Genomic DNA, 15197 nt, shown 5'->3' on the forward strand with positions numbered 1-15197 from the left:
CAGTAGCTCCCACTACAGTCACAAAGTCTTTACTCACAATAATCTCAGTCACTCATCAGTCACACCAGAGTTAACTCAGCTCATTCACACTTAGTTGCCGATTTCGCAGTGCCCAACGAATATATCCAAATTCAATATCAATAAACCAATATCCGAGTTTGGTGCCAGTAAATCCGTACCACCAACAGTACAAACTCATGCGGGTTTCATAAGTGTACCAATACCAAAAGGCACGTTCTTGCAGAAGTACAAGGCTTAACCCGTGCCTGTACCAACGTACTAAATACCAAATGTATACCCTCAGGCACTAGTAGCCTGGTATACGGCGCTCAGCGTAGGACGTCTCCTACGACTTACGAGAACCTTCCAAATGACCGGTCCCAAATTCCAAAACAGAAAAGATTTAAAGAATACCTTTTTTTCCTTTAGATGGTCCTTGTCTGCTCCCACAGTGATCCGACTGAGGCGAGGAGTCCCTCCGGGAAATCCCGGGGGTACCCTAGGGAGTCCTGTTCTCAGCGGGTCCTGCAGCCGAGCAGAGCGGGTCCTATCTGGGGTGCCAAACTGTTGCCGTGAAAAGCCGAAATCAGAACTCAATAGTCGGGATGACTATTAAGCAGGTATTCTTTATTGCAGCACTGGGAATCGCTCCGCCACAAGTGCTTCGCCAGGTTAGCACAGCACATCAGTTCATATACAGAAAAATTATACATATTCATCCGATTTCCTGAAAAGGGCAGTTTTATGGTGATGAGTTCCCGGAATTCATTTACATAGTCCAAGCATGCGCAGTAAAATTAGGGTTAGGGTCTTTTCACCCTCCCGGTGGTCTTCCATAGTCTTCCTCACGTTGTCCACTAGTTGAACTTTGGGCTTCCTTTGTCCATATATAGTCATCGAGTTAGCTCATTGGTCCTTCGGCCTCGGAATGTTACAAGGGGGTCGATTTAAGCTAGTTCTTTGGTGCTTATCTTTGGCACAATCGTCCTGAGTTCCTGTTATCGGTGATTTAATTAGGAAGCCTAACGAGCTTGCTCAAGGCCTGTTTAGTCCTATCAGGTAAGAAGTTACAGGAAATGTCCCACCATCAACTCTGCTCAGCAGGTAACTAAAACTATCTTTGCAGGGGAAGAGAACAAGAGAGAACAAGGATGCAAGTGAAACTAAAAAAAATGCAAGTCTGTATGTATCACAGTAAGGTCTTAGTCAGGGATTGTCAGGGATTTAACCCTTTCATTTGAAATAGTCGATAATTTAAATAGTACAAAACAGTAGCTGGATAAAAGTTTTCCTTTTTAAGAGGTTTTGAGAACAACACTTGGCAACACTTGGCTTTGCTTCAATTGCTCCCTCCACTGCTGCTTCCCCCCCCCCCCCCCCCCTTTGATTGTTTGGGGTAGAAAGAGGTCTGACTAGAGTTTTGTAAATAAAAGAAAATTGATGTAAGGGTAAGGAATGTTTGAATGATGAGTCTAACCTTTGCCTTTAAACTGAAGTGTTCTTTTGTCATATTTTGCAGTCTGTGAGTTGCTGTGCATCTGTATTTGCTTTTAATAGGCTGCGTGTTGGGTGTGGGGAAGACTTTTTTTGGCTGAAATATGGTCTGGTGACTGCTGTTGTTTTGTTTGTGGTGTTTGTGCAGGCTTTGATACTGTGATCTGTGTTTGTCGTTTGAGAAACAGGTTATAGCCTGAATTGAAGCCTGAGTAGGCTTAAAATACAACAGTCTGAGTCAGATCAGTTACCTCTGGTTCTGCTTGTTTACTGAAAATGAGCAAATTGGGGAGGAAAGAAAAAGCTGGTTATAGAGAGCCTTTGTCCCCTTTGGATGGTTCAGAGTGCTTTCCTCCAGTTTGAGTTATTTGGGGAAATGAGTTATCTGAACCTGTGAAGTTTTCCAATACACAGAATTTGTAAATAAGTAATTTGAGAGAGGTTGCACATGTAAATATCTGACAACTTTATTTGAAACAAAGGTTTGGAATTGCATCAGTTTTAACTGAGAACTTTCATTAGTTTCACAGGTCTGTTCTGTGAAAATAAACAGAAGCCTTAAATTCTAAGGACACCCATTGTTACATTGTTTTTTAGGTGGTATCATGGAAAACTCGATAGAGCGATTGCAGAAGAACGTCTTTGGCAAGCGGGAAAACCTGGAAGTTACCTTATTCGAGAGAGTGATCGGAGACCGGGTTCATTTGTGCTTTCATTCCTTAGTAAAACAAATGTCAATCATTTTAGGTGAGAATTAAATGTTTTCTTTTAAAACACTGTAACCTGTTTATTTGTGGTTTTAGAACTTAATACAATTGTTTTCTATACTGTACTATAAATTGAATTTTTTTTACTTTTTATCTATTTATGATATAGCTCTTTACTAAGGTTTAATTGTTTTAAACCATGCTACTTAAAAATTCCTTTACAGGCTAAAGAATGAAAATGTGAGGAAACCAACATCATCAGAATAGAGAAGCTTGTCTAAAGCTGTTGGGACTAAATTTACAGTAACATGCAGGCTTCTTATTAGTAATCCGAGGAGATTGTTTTGAGTCTATTCCTTAGTTATTGCAGCTCACAGGACATACTTGAATGTCAAAGTTGTAGCAAATCTGGGTGTTTCCTTTATAAGAAAGAAATAACAAGGAGAAACAAAGAGGTTATGTATTTAATAATATGAGGATTTGCTGGAATCAGCTTTCAGTATGTGTTAGAATTAGTTGTTCTAAATACAAATAGCCCTTTATCTGAAATTGTAACCAGGATTATTTTACCATTAGCAAGTTATATACATTAATTTATTCTCATTTAGTGTAAATGAGATATGTTCTGGGAAGCACTTGAATGTTAGTCAGCAAGTAGTGTGGTGCAGTGTGAAGTTTATCTTCACAAAACAGGATATCAAGTGCATCTTCAGCAGTAGAAAAAAACCTTTGTCAGCTATCTACATAACAAGAAATAAACAGAAAGCAAATTTACTTGCAAAGCAAACAGAAATAGCATGCTCATGTTTGCCTCATGCTGTTTGAGCTAACAATTCATGCTTCTCAGCTATACTGATTCTTGTTTGGGATCTGGTTACTATGTAGCAGTAGTAGAAAATTAAATTATGTTAATACTTGCTTTTAAGTGCTGTTTTTAAGAGTCTTATTTTTAATAACTTCTGCTTATTGTAGCCAATATCAGGTGTTGAATGTTGGTTCATGTCCACCATAAAATTGTTTCTGGCATCTCAGATAAAAAAATGGGAAACCATTAAAGACTTTCTAAGAAAGGGATCCTTATAATTTTTCAAATCTTAAAGAATCCTTCCTTCTTGGATCCATTAAAAATGTGAAGAGATAGCTATTCAAAGGAAACTAATTTGTTTGCTGATACTGTTCTTCACAGAACAGACATGCATTTGGTTTCATTTGTTGACTGCAGAGTGTATATGTTTTTGTTATTAGAAGGGCAGATGCGACACTCAAACATTTTTCAGCCTCCAGAATGGCAGTCTTGAAGTTATTTCAGCCAAATATAGGGATGCATCCACTGGGTCCCACAGACTGGAAGCGTCACTTTCACCAAAGTTCTTTGCCAATGGCAGCCTTCCAAAAATGGGTGAAATTTCCATCGCTCAACAATCTCGCTGATATTTTGTTTCCTAAAAGTGATATTTTTCAGATTAAACTTTGCTTACGTATTTCTGTTTGACTAAAATACCAATATTTTAGGTGAAAGTTCTCCAAATCCCTCCCCCCTGCCAAGTTGGATATGGGCATATGTTCATGCAGCATATGAGTGACAGATAGTGTATGAGTCTATCAAAACTAAATTCTTTTTGGCTGAAGTAGTATGTTTTTTGGTGAGTTGCTGAGTGATATAAAATATTGGGAAGGAAAAACTTTATCTTTTAATCTTGTCCTTCAGAATTTTCTGTGGTTACAGAAGTCTTTGTATTTACTAGTCCTGTGTGTTCCAAAGAAAGGTTTCATTTGAGCTTGATTTAATAATAAAATGTGAAACACTAAATTTCATTTAGAAGCCTAATCTCTGAATAATTTACCATGGATTTTTATAAGGAATCTGGTAGAAAATATGCCAAGAGATCTAGTCTAGATCCTTAAAGTTATGTTATTTGCTGACTCCCCTTGCAGTGTTTTATGCTTAAAAACTTCAAATTTCATCTCAGAAGATTGATCTTAGTATATGTTTTACACTCCTGTTTGGGAGAAATAATATAGTTGAAACAACTGACCTGAGAAGAGAGATTTTTTTAAAGCAGGAATGTATTAGAATACTGACCTGTTAATGAAAAAGAGAATAAAAGTGTAAGAAACCAACTACAAATAAATAATATACGCATCTGAGTTTCTCAGCAGTTAAATTTGTTTTTTCCTTTTGTTTTTGAATTGTTCATGAGCTTTGTAAAGAAGTCAAATGCTAAATAGAAAACTAAGTAGTGTCAGACGTTTAACCTTTGGTACTGTAATTTGTTTTGAAATATCTTTAAGATAACTTGTCTTCTGGAAACTGGAGAGAGAGGTAATATGATGTTAGACGTTAACTTTTTTCTTTAAGTGAAATTTGATTAGTTGACTAATGGTTTCTCTCAATTTCTTGTATATTTTTATCTTCACTGATCAATGATGTTATATATTCTTAGACTTCAGTTTGTGAAGGTATATCATAAGACTTCCTCCTTTGGCCCAAGCGCTCACCAAGCCACTTTCAATCCTTTATCAGCAGTCCTGGCTAACCGGGGAGGTCCCAGTTGACTGGAGGTTAGCGAATGTGATGCCCACCTACAAGAAGGGCCGGAAGGAGGACCCGGGGAACTACAGGCCTGTCAGTCTGACCTCAGTGCCGGGGAAGGTTATGGAGCAGATCATCTTGAGTGCCATCACACGGCATGTACAGGACAACCAGGTGATCAGGCCCAGTCAGCATGGGTTTATGAAAGGCAGGTCCTGCTTGACCAACCTGATCTCCTTCTATGACAAGGTGACCCACTTAGTGGATGAGGGAAAGGCTGTGAATGTTGTCTACCTGGACTGTAGTAAAGCCTTTGACTTTGGCTTGTATCAGAAATAGTGTGGCCAGCAGGACTAGGGAAGTGATCGTGCCCCTGTACTTGGCACTGGTGAGGCCGCACCTCGAATACTGTGTTCAGTTTTGGGCCCCTCACTACAAGAGAGACATTGAGGTGCTGGAGCGTGTCCAGAGAAGGGCAGAGAAGCTGGTGAAGGGTCTGGAGCAGAAGTCTTATGAGGAGCGGCTGAGGGAGCTGGGACTGTTTAGCCTGGAGAAAAGGAGGCTGAGGGGAGACCTTATTGCTCTCTACAACTACCTGAAAGGAGGTTAAAGCGAGGTGGGTGTCGGTGTCTTCTCCCAGGTAACAAGTGATAGGACAAGAGGAAATGGCCTCAAGTTGCGCCAGGGGAGGTTTAGACTGGATATTAGGAAATTTTACTTCACTGAAAGGGTTGTCAAGCATTGGAACAGGCTGCCCAGGGAAGTGGTTGAGTCACCATCCCTGGAGGTATTTAAAGGACATGTAGATGTGGTGCTTAGGGACGTGGTTTAGTGGTGGTCTTGGCAGTGTTAGGTTAATGGTTGGACTCGATGATCTCAAGGGTCTTTTCCAACCTAAACAATTCTATGATCCTAAAAATGATTGTTTTAACACTCTGCAACAAGAGTTCTGGTAGAAAGTATGATGTTTTTCCCATTTACTACATAATTTATTGGAAACTAGCATTCTGCAGGTTTCATAAAACTGTTGACTTCACAATTTTTACCAAAAATTATAGTCTTTAAGTAGATCAAATGTCTCGTTCACCTCCCCCCGCCCCCCTTATAACTAAAGGAATAGTTCAGTCCCTCTGTCATTTTTTTCTCCCTTCTCCGATTGCTTTTCCAGATAGCTCTTCACATTTTAAAAGAAGTGTTATTACTCAGGACTGCTGTCCAACTTCTGCGTTGCTGGAGAAATTCAGGTCCTCTTGATGCCATCAGTTTACATAACTGATTGTTTCTTTGGATTGTCTGGTCAAAAATATTGTTTCAACTTATGTACTTTTTTCCCTTGTACAAATGACTCTTGTGTAATACAAATGTTTTTAAAACTGTTAATTCTCTTACCTAAATCAATTATTTCTGACTGGTTTTAGAACTTGTATTGCATAGCAATATGAATAGACATGGTATTTCCCTTTTTTTGGTATGACAAGTGTGTTCACAAATCTGAGTACTAATATATGCACCCCACCACCTGGCAAAAAACCCCCAAAACAAACAAAAAAACCCCCAATCAGCCCCAAAACAAACACACACACTCCCCCCCACACACCCCAACTACATAAGTTAGCGAGTAAGATGAACAATTTTATAAGAATTTTCTTTTGTGTTAAACTATTGAAATGGGTTTTTTAAGCATTTTCCCTACTTATTAGCAGGCTTTTAAATTGAGTATGTTATTACTACAAAGTTATTTCTTATTTTTTAGCACGGATACTAGACTAACTGTAGAAAAGTGACTAATTTTTGAAGGTATTTCAGTGTTCTACACTGTATAATTAAGTGCAGTTATTTGTTACCAAAATATATTGATACTCTGCCAAATTTATATAAGCTGTATGTCCTGCATGATAGAAGTATTAATGCTGTTACCTCTACTAATGTAGTACGTCACTTGTCCAGGATGCTGGTAATTACATTCTTGTGTTTAATTTAATTTAGTTTTAGCAAATCTGCTTACTTTTTTGTAAATCTACATCTCCTTTACGGTCTTCAAATATTTTTGTGTTGTGATGTTTATCAGTAATTGCTGATGAGATATTCATTAGTTAAGGAAGGGGGTGTGTGTGTGTATATATATATGAGAGAGAGAGTTTGTAATATTGCATTTTGTTGAACGTAGACAGCCTACTTTAAAAACTCAACGTTATCCTAACTTCCTCTTAAAAACAAATTTAAAAAATCACAAAACCAACAAAAAACACCCCAACGATTTGTAGCAAAAGATTTTCTTCTGTCAAGCTTCCTTTTCTTTGTTAACAGGATTATTGCCATGTGTGGAGACTATTACATTGGTGGACGTCGCTTTGCTTCACTCTCGGACCTAATTGGTTATTACAGTCATGTGTCTTGTTTGCTGAAGGGGGAAAAACTATTCTTTCCAGTAGCACCTCCAGAGGCAAGTAGTAAAATTTTTAAATGTCATTTACTTTAAATATTTAATAATATTAATCTTGCCTTCGATATTTATAGTTTTCTATGAAAAAAGCATTTTAGACAGCTTCCCCTAGTTCTAGAGCTGTCTCAGCGTATGGTGAAGTATAAGGAATATATAAACATGTTCTTACTGATAGAAATTCATGATAAAAAATGTTTTTTAATGAAAATCTGTAATGAGAAAGCTAGATATTGGGTATTGCAGTTATCTCCAAATGTAGTAATAACATTGTATGTAAACTGAGATAAACAAGAAAATGTGTGGTTCTTGGCTAGGAAAGAGCACCATTGTAATGTAGCCTCTAGGGTTTTACGCTGACTTAATAAAGTATTTCAAAATAATATTACGATTTTGTAGCAAAGATTTCAAAATACGCATCCTGGAAATAACCAAAGTTCCTGAAAGCTGGGCTTCTTTCAAGTGACTCTCCTTAAGACGATATCAGTAATTAAGAAAAAAACCAAACAACCAAAACAAAACCACCCCAAAACCACCCAACCCAAACAAAACAGCCCCCCCCAAACACCTGCAGACTGTGCCGTCGTCGTCCCCCCCCAAATAAAGATGTTTCTGAATGTTAGACTTTCATAAATTTCCACTAAGTTGAAGAAAGTTTTAAAGTACTCTTTCATGGGAATTACGTCATTGGGTAATTTGATTTTTGGAGATAACGTGACTGGTAATGTTACAAGGCTAGAAACAAAATGAGAGCTTTTGTAGATAACTTTAGGAATTAAGCATTTCCAGCTCTTACTATTTTTGACCCTTTGAAAACTTAAAACTAGTAAGGGGTACAAATGACTGTTACCAGTCTTTTGCCTCAGAATAGCATAATGTTGGGGAGAGGAAGCCTACACTAGAATGAAAGGGAAAATTAATATCTTTGCACTCTTCCCTTAAATTGTAGCCTGTGGAGGATAGAAGGAGAGTTCGAGCAATTCTACCTTACACCAAAGTGCCAGAAACTGATGAAATAAGGTATGTTTTAATAATAGGTAGAAGCAATTGTGAAATTCTTGGGGTATTTATAAATACTAATGATTTCAGTATATGTTCACTATGCAAATACTTTCCAATTGCATCTTAGACTTAACGCTCTGAGAGGTTGAAGGTATGATGCCTCTCTTTTTTGCCTCGTCATCTCTCTCCTTGTCTTTTTTCACTGACCTCGGTGTCCGCAGAGTTGTTTCTCTCACGTATTCTCACTCATCTCTCTTCCAGCTGCTGTTGCACAGCAGTTTTTTCCCCTTCTTAAATATGTTATCACAGAGGCACTACCACTGTTGCTGATTAGCTCAGCCACCCCTGCAGCACCCACCCCTACCAAAACCTTGCCACGTAAACCCGATACGCTCTCTCTCTCTCATACTTTTTTTTTCTTCTGTGAACTGCTTATTCATTTCCTTTCTAACGTTGATCTATCAAGAAAATCTATGGGATGGTCTTTACTCCCCACTTCTCTTGCATTTTCACGAGATGTTATGTGGAAAAATTATGTTATGCAAAACCAGCAGTCCTAGAACATATGCTAGTTGCTTGCAATTAATACTGCTTTCTTGATATGTCAATTTTTTTCCAAATTGGGGGGGGGGGAAGGAAGATCTGGAAGAGTTTGTAGTGATTTCTAACGAGACCGTCTTGGTTTCACAAGTTGATAGAACATGCTGGTTGAATTGGGAATTGGGTTCTTGATAGGATTATTAGCCTAAGTTTATAGAGAAAGGTATATGACAGCTTTATATCCTCATTGGGGTGGAAATTTATCCCAAGGTTGCGAGTCCAGTCCATTCTGACCTCTTTAAAAAACACTGTAAGGATATTCATCTTTGAGAAGACCTTCTTCTAAGCATACAAGAAGGTGGTAAGACAGGAGGGAACTCCCTAATTGTGTATTGCAAGTAGGGCTTCTTTCTGTTCTTATGCATAGTAGGATCCATCAAGTCTGGTAAATGCCTAATTGCACCGACCAACTTAAGAGGAAAAAGCATTTCATTACTCTGCTATGGTAACAAGGATTGCAGGAAATTATACCTTTTCTCCCTCTTTTAGAATACAGCTGAAATGTAAAGTTTTGTGTGTCTGGCTAGGCTTCTGAGATCTGCATGGTAAAATAGTTCTGTTCATAGCAAAGCTGGGACAAAGTACTCTGTTTTAGGTCAAATTAATGTACTATACTCTTGTACTGTAATGTACTCTTGAAGATTTTATGTATTTCAGGGAATCTTGACTTAATTTTAATGTTATAATTAATATTTCGAAAGCTTCAGGTATTTCAGGGTTAATTTCAACCAGTCTTCCACACATTAACTTACTGTGAACTTCTTTGTAATAGAACTGATGTAGAATGGCCTTGCTGTTTATTGTCCAGTGTTAAGATTTAGGTTCATTAGTAGCTGAATTCATTCTAAGTATTTTCATTAGGCTTTTTTATTCTTGCTGTTTGATTTGCGCTCAAGGTAATGCATTTTTCTGTTACCCTCTGTCGCAGATGAATTATTAAGAGAAGTCCTTGTGGGGTTAACTAAAAGGGTTTTATTAATGATTAAATGATGATCAAATGGTAATTAATCGATGATTGAATGAAAATCAAATGGTAATCAAATGGTGATTAAGCGACAATTGAATGGTAATTAAACAGTGATTTAACAATAACTTGACAATGATTTATCGTTTAAATCATCATTTAAATTATCATTTAGATGGTGATTAGATGATTTTAGACAGCGGTCAAACACTCTACTACTTAGTGCACTTGTAATAATTAAGCTATAGCTGCATATATAAATGTTGCTAGCATACAGTATACTCTTAGGCCTAATGTAAAATGTCACTTACTTCATTATAGATATCAGATGCTGGGTAAGGGGTCTCTCAACCTTGAGGAGTAACCTTGAGAGGCGTCCCTTCTCAAAGGGAAGATCACTGCTGTGCAGCCTGCTGCCATACAGGAGAGCTCAATGGGCTCGGGGTGGGCTACAGATATTTATAGTGTGAAGTGATTGACTCCTAGTCAAACACCCTTTTGGTGTATGTGCAGCTGTAGCAGTTTTAGTTTTGTCTAGTCCCAGCTAGGGCTAGTACTGTTAGCTCCTGATAAGACATGGTCTAGATTCCTTGGTTCCTGAGAAGATATGGCCTAGCACAATTCTCAAGGTTTGCACAGCAGGGCTGATTTCAGTCAGGCCTACTTCTCAGTAATGCCTGAACCAAAGTACTGTTCACTCAGAGTGCGTGCATCTGTCACACCCTCTCAAATGAGAGACATTCCATAGAAAATTGCTATCTAATTTTGGATTGAACTAGTAGTTGATGAGCTTCAGTACCTCATAGCTATTGCCTGTATCCCTGAAGCATCATCTGATTTGATTGAGAAGTCCCCCTGTGCTCCAGTGAAAGGCTTTCATATGACCTGATGTTGTGGTTTAACCCCGGCCAGCAACTAAGCACCAACAGACACTGGAGCAGTAAACTTCCTGGATGGGTGCCTTCTGGCTGTTGTTTTTTCTTGCAGTTCCTGTACTCGAGCTTCTAGTCTCCAGGTAGGTTCACCATCCCACTTCCTCATGTCCTCCCCCTGGTCACGCAGATAGAACCACAGGGTGGCATGTGGTGTGCGCCACTGGTAACCCTCTCCCCTCAACACAAAAAGGCTGACTCTTAATAGCCAAGACATTGGTTGGAATGGGTGAGGAAGACCTATCCTTCTTTAATTGCTGGGACAATTGTTGGGACAGTTTCTCCACAGCCGAGATGCAGGCCTGTAGGGAGGAAGCGAGATTCTCTTTGAATTCTTGGAGTTGTCTGGCCAATCCATCCACAGTTGGTGCCTCCGTGTCTGTCCAGCTCATCATTGCCAGGGTGCTGGCATATGATGTCGGTGCACTTCGTACAAACTATTGCCACATGGACTGTGTGCACCGGATTTCATCTGGGTCTTTGGATACCTGGTTGTCATCCAGGTTGCTATAGATCACCTCCACCACGGCTAATTCCCTCAGATACTGGCTACCTCCCTCAATGGTGGTCCACTCGCTTTGGGAATTGGCAGGATCTTCCTTGAAGGGATACCTGTCCTTCACACTCGACAGGAGTCACCTCCAAAGACTGAGGATTCCTGCCCTTTTTCCAATCCCTTTGTCAATGCCCCCTTCCCTAGAAAGGGATCCCAGCTGCTGGGCTTCCTTGCCCTCTAATTCCAGGCTACTGGCCCCAATATCCCAGCATCGGAGTAACCAGCTGAGAATTTGCTTGCCTGGTTGACAGCTTTGCATATCTCAGCTCACGGATAGGGATTGGGTGGTTTCTGTTTCGTTTATGATTTCAGTCCCTTCCCCTTCCTGTTCTTGTGACTGCTCTGCTGCAGAACAGGCTGCCTCTTGTGATTGTTTCTACTGCTCCCTCTTAGGAGAGGCTTCTTCATCCCTTACTAAATGAGTTGACTTCTGCTTCCATTGTTTCTTTTTAGTTATAGAGGTGACTGATATAGTTGAAGGCTGGGCCTTTAGTTTAGCCACAGTGTCTGTTGGTATGTTTTCAGATCCAGAGATCCTCTCTTCTCCTTGAGGGTGCTGCAGAATATTGAGCAGTGTTCAGGAGGTGCAGGCCAGGCCCCAGTGCAGTGTGATAAGCTGTGCCTCTTCGGAATAGCCAGGGCATCTCTTTTTTTTTTTTCTCCAAACATTCTATCACTTCATCAGGATCTGGGAGTGAAGATCCAAACCATAGGAGGTGAGAAGATTTCTAGATACCTGCTCATATTCTCCCACACGCCTTGCCACCCATAACCACACTGCCGTGGGGCCTGGGTAAAATTCCTAAATAGGTTAACCTTGGAAAAAGCTGAAACAATATTCCGAAGAAATACCAATAGGAGTATTTTGATTACACAAGGATGTTCAAGATATTGAAGAGTTATTGTAATGAGGGAGAAAACATCACAGAAGAAAGTGGTAAAGGTGCCATTCTGTATTTCCTCCACCAAAAACCTCTCGGAGGAAGAAATATAATTATTAATTGTCTCCATGAGATGGTACCCGAGGTAAAGTAATGGCATCAGTACCGAGACCAAATAGCAGATTAAGCTCAAGGCCAGTGTTTTAATAATAAATCTCCCAGGCAAAACACCACTAAACACTACAGAGCACAGCAAACTGCAAAAGCCAAAACCAGCCTTTAACATGTACAGCTGTCATGGTTTAGCTTCACTTGGCAATTAAGAACACACAACTGCTGGCTCACCCCCCCCCCCACCCCCCCCCCATGGGATGGGGGAGAGAATAGGAAGAGGAAAAGTATGAAAACTCGTGGGTTGGGATAACAACAGTTTAATAATTGGGGGAAAAAAATTGTAATGAAAAGGAAAACAAGAAGAGTGAGAGAGGAACAAAACCCAGAGAAAAACCCCAAGTAATGCAACCGCACCACCACCCCTTATTCTATACCATCTACCACCTATACCATTCTATACCATCATGCCAAGGTCCTACTCTAATACATTCCACTTAGTCACCACCACTTTTCCTGTATTTTGATATATACACACAGCTATCATTCCCTTGGTCTATGGGCCATCCCTCTCAAATGTCCATTGAGTTCATTTAGTCCATGACTTTGGGCTCCATCTGTCATAACAGCCCTTCAGGGCAGGAGAGAGGGTGTGTGGTGTCGGATTGTTGCATGCTGAAGCCAGTTCTGGTTCCATCACTGCTGCACTTTGCTTGGTTTCAGAAAAGTTCATTCTTCATTAATCTGGGTGATTCTCACTGAAATACCATTGATATGGCATATAGCCACCATAAAAGAGATGACATACAGTATTATATAGCAATTACCATCATACCATTTAGTTCATTGGCTATTCTCACCCAAAATCAAATCCCCTTGAGGTACACAGCGGACTTCCCCATCCTCTCGCATTACCCACCAAGTGCACCCGGGTCCTTGAGCAAAGGCAATCCCACGAATGGGCTTGCCTTTGCCCGAGGCAGGAGTAACCCAGACTGTCTTCCCCAGCATAGGTTTTTTATGTGCACTACAGGGACCTTATCCCCTTCTACAGTGCGTAAAAGTTTTGATTGGGCAGGGCCAGCTCGATTGACAGATCCCCTAGTGTTGACCAACCAGGTGGCCTTTGCTAAATGTGTATCCCAATGTTTGAATGTCCCAGCACCCATTGCTCTCAGTGTAGTCTTTAACAGTCCATCGTATCGTTCAATTTTCCCGGAGGCTGGTGCATGATGGGGAACGTGATATACCCACTCAATGCCATGCTCTTTGGCCCAGGTGTCTATGAGGTTGTTTCGGAAATGAGTCCCCTTGTCTGACTCAATTCTTTCTGGGGTGCCATGTCGCCATAGGACTTGCTTTTCAAGGCCCAGGAGAGTGTTCTGGGCGGTGGCATGGGGCACAGGATATGTTTCCAGCCATCTGGTGGTTGCTGCAGCAACCTGTGTAAGTCATGGTTTGAGGTTTCAGTGCTGAAAGCCTGTCTAGTCAGTGTTGCAGTAATTCTGTATTGCTCTACTGAACTGGATAATACAGAGAGCAGCTTTGCCCGTACTTGTTTGATGTTAGTTTTCTGTGCCTGTTTCAGAATCTTCCCTCATCTCTTGCAACAATGTTTTTTATATACTGTTCTGGCTCCTTAATTTTTTTTGAGGTTAATGATTGTTTTTTAGGCCTTCAAAATAGGAGCTGACAAAGAAATATTTCCATACCAAGCGCATTTGAGAAATCTTGGAGGGTTAGAGAATGTTTCAGCCTGTCGTGGTTTAGCCCCAGACGGCAACTAAGCACCACACAGCTCACTCCCCCCACAGTGGGATGGGGGAGAGAATCAGAAGAGTAAAAGTGAGAACACTCGTGGGTTGAGATAAAGACAGTTTAATAGGGAAAGCAAAAGCTGTGCACGCAAGCGAAGCAAAGCAAGGAATTCATTCACTACTTCCCATGGGCAGGCAGGTGTTCAGCCATCTCCAGGAAAGCAGGGCTCCATCATGCGTAATGGTTACTTGGGAAGACAAACGCCATCACTCCGAATGTCCCCCCTTCCTTCTTCTTCCCCAGTTTATATACTGAGCATGACGTCATATGGTATGGAATAGCCCTTTAGTCAGTTTGGATCAACTATCCTGGCTGTGCCCCCTCCCAGCTTCTTCTGCACCTGGCAGAGCACGGGAAGCTGAAAAGTCCTTGACTAGTGCAGCAACAACTAAAACATCTCTGTGTTATCAACACTGTCTTCAGCACAAATCCAAAACATAGCCCCATACCAGCCACTATAAAGAAAATTAACTCTATCCCAGCTGAAACCAGGACACTGACCAAAATATAAACTGGGGGGAGTTGGCCGGGGGGTAGCAATCGCTGCTCGGGGACTGGCTGGGCGTCAGGTGGTGAGCAGTTGTATCACTGGGGTTTTTTTTCCCCTTGGGTTTTGTTTCTCTCTCACTCTTGTTGTTTTCCTTCTCATTACAATTTATTATTATTGTTATTATTATTGTTCCAATTATTAAACTGTTTTTATCTCAGCCCACAACTTTTCTTACTTTTGCTCTTCCAATTCTCTCCCCCATCCCACCAGGAGGGGGAAGGGTGAGCGAGCGGCTGTGTGGTGCTTAGCTGCCGACTGGGGTTAAACCACAACAAAATTTCTTTTTTTTTTTTCACTTCTACTTGATTTGATTTTTCCCTCCTCGCCCCGCGCCTGGAAAGAGCGGCGCGGGCTTTGGCGAATCGGCGGCGGAGGAAACGGCGAGCAGGCGGCGCGGACCCCGCGGTGTTGCCCTGGCAACGGCGGCCGCGGCAGAGATAGCCCCCCAGCGGCAGCGGGCCGACTGGCCCTGCTCCGCCCCAGGGCGGCCCCGCCGCGGTCCGTGATGAGTAGCCACTGCGCAAGCCGAGTTCCGCGAGACCGGTGAAGAAGCTTGTGCTGGAGAAGGCAGCTGAGAGCCGCGGGCGGCGGACAGGGGCGGCCCCGGGA

At 41.1% G+C, this 15197-nt stretch overlaps 1 protein-coding gene and 1 long non-coding RNA gene across 2 annotated transcripts in view; one reads left to right on the forward strand and one right to left on the reverse strand.

Moving 5' to 3' along the window:
- Positions 1–15197, reverse strand: part of CZH18orf32 (chromosome Z C18orf32 homolog) — a 349853-nt gene that overhangs the window by 145718 nt on the left and 188938 nt on the right. The window lies entirely within an intron of this gene.
- Positions 2098–8194, forward strand: LOC142402925 (uncharacterized). The gene is made up of 3 exons (XR_012773511.1): positions 2098–2241; positions 7042–7177; positions 8124–8194. It is a non-coding gene; the product is annotated as an uncharacterized LOC142402925 (long non-coding RNA).

The sequence above is a fragment of the Mycteria americana genome (assembly GCF_035582795.1).
Source record: "Mycteria americana isolate JAX WOST 10 ecotype Jacksonville Zoo and Gardens chromosome Z unlocalized genomic scaffold, USCA_MyAme_1.0 Scaffold_18, whole genome shotgun sequence".
NCBI classification, from domain to species: domain Eukaryota; kingdom Metazoa; phylum Chordata; class Aves; order Ciconiiformes; family Ciconiidae; genus Mycteria; species Mycteria americana.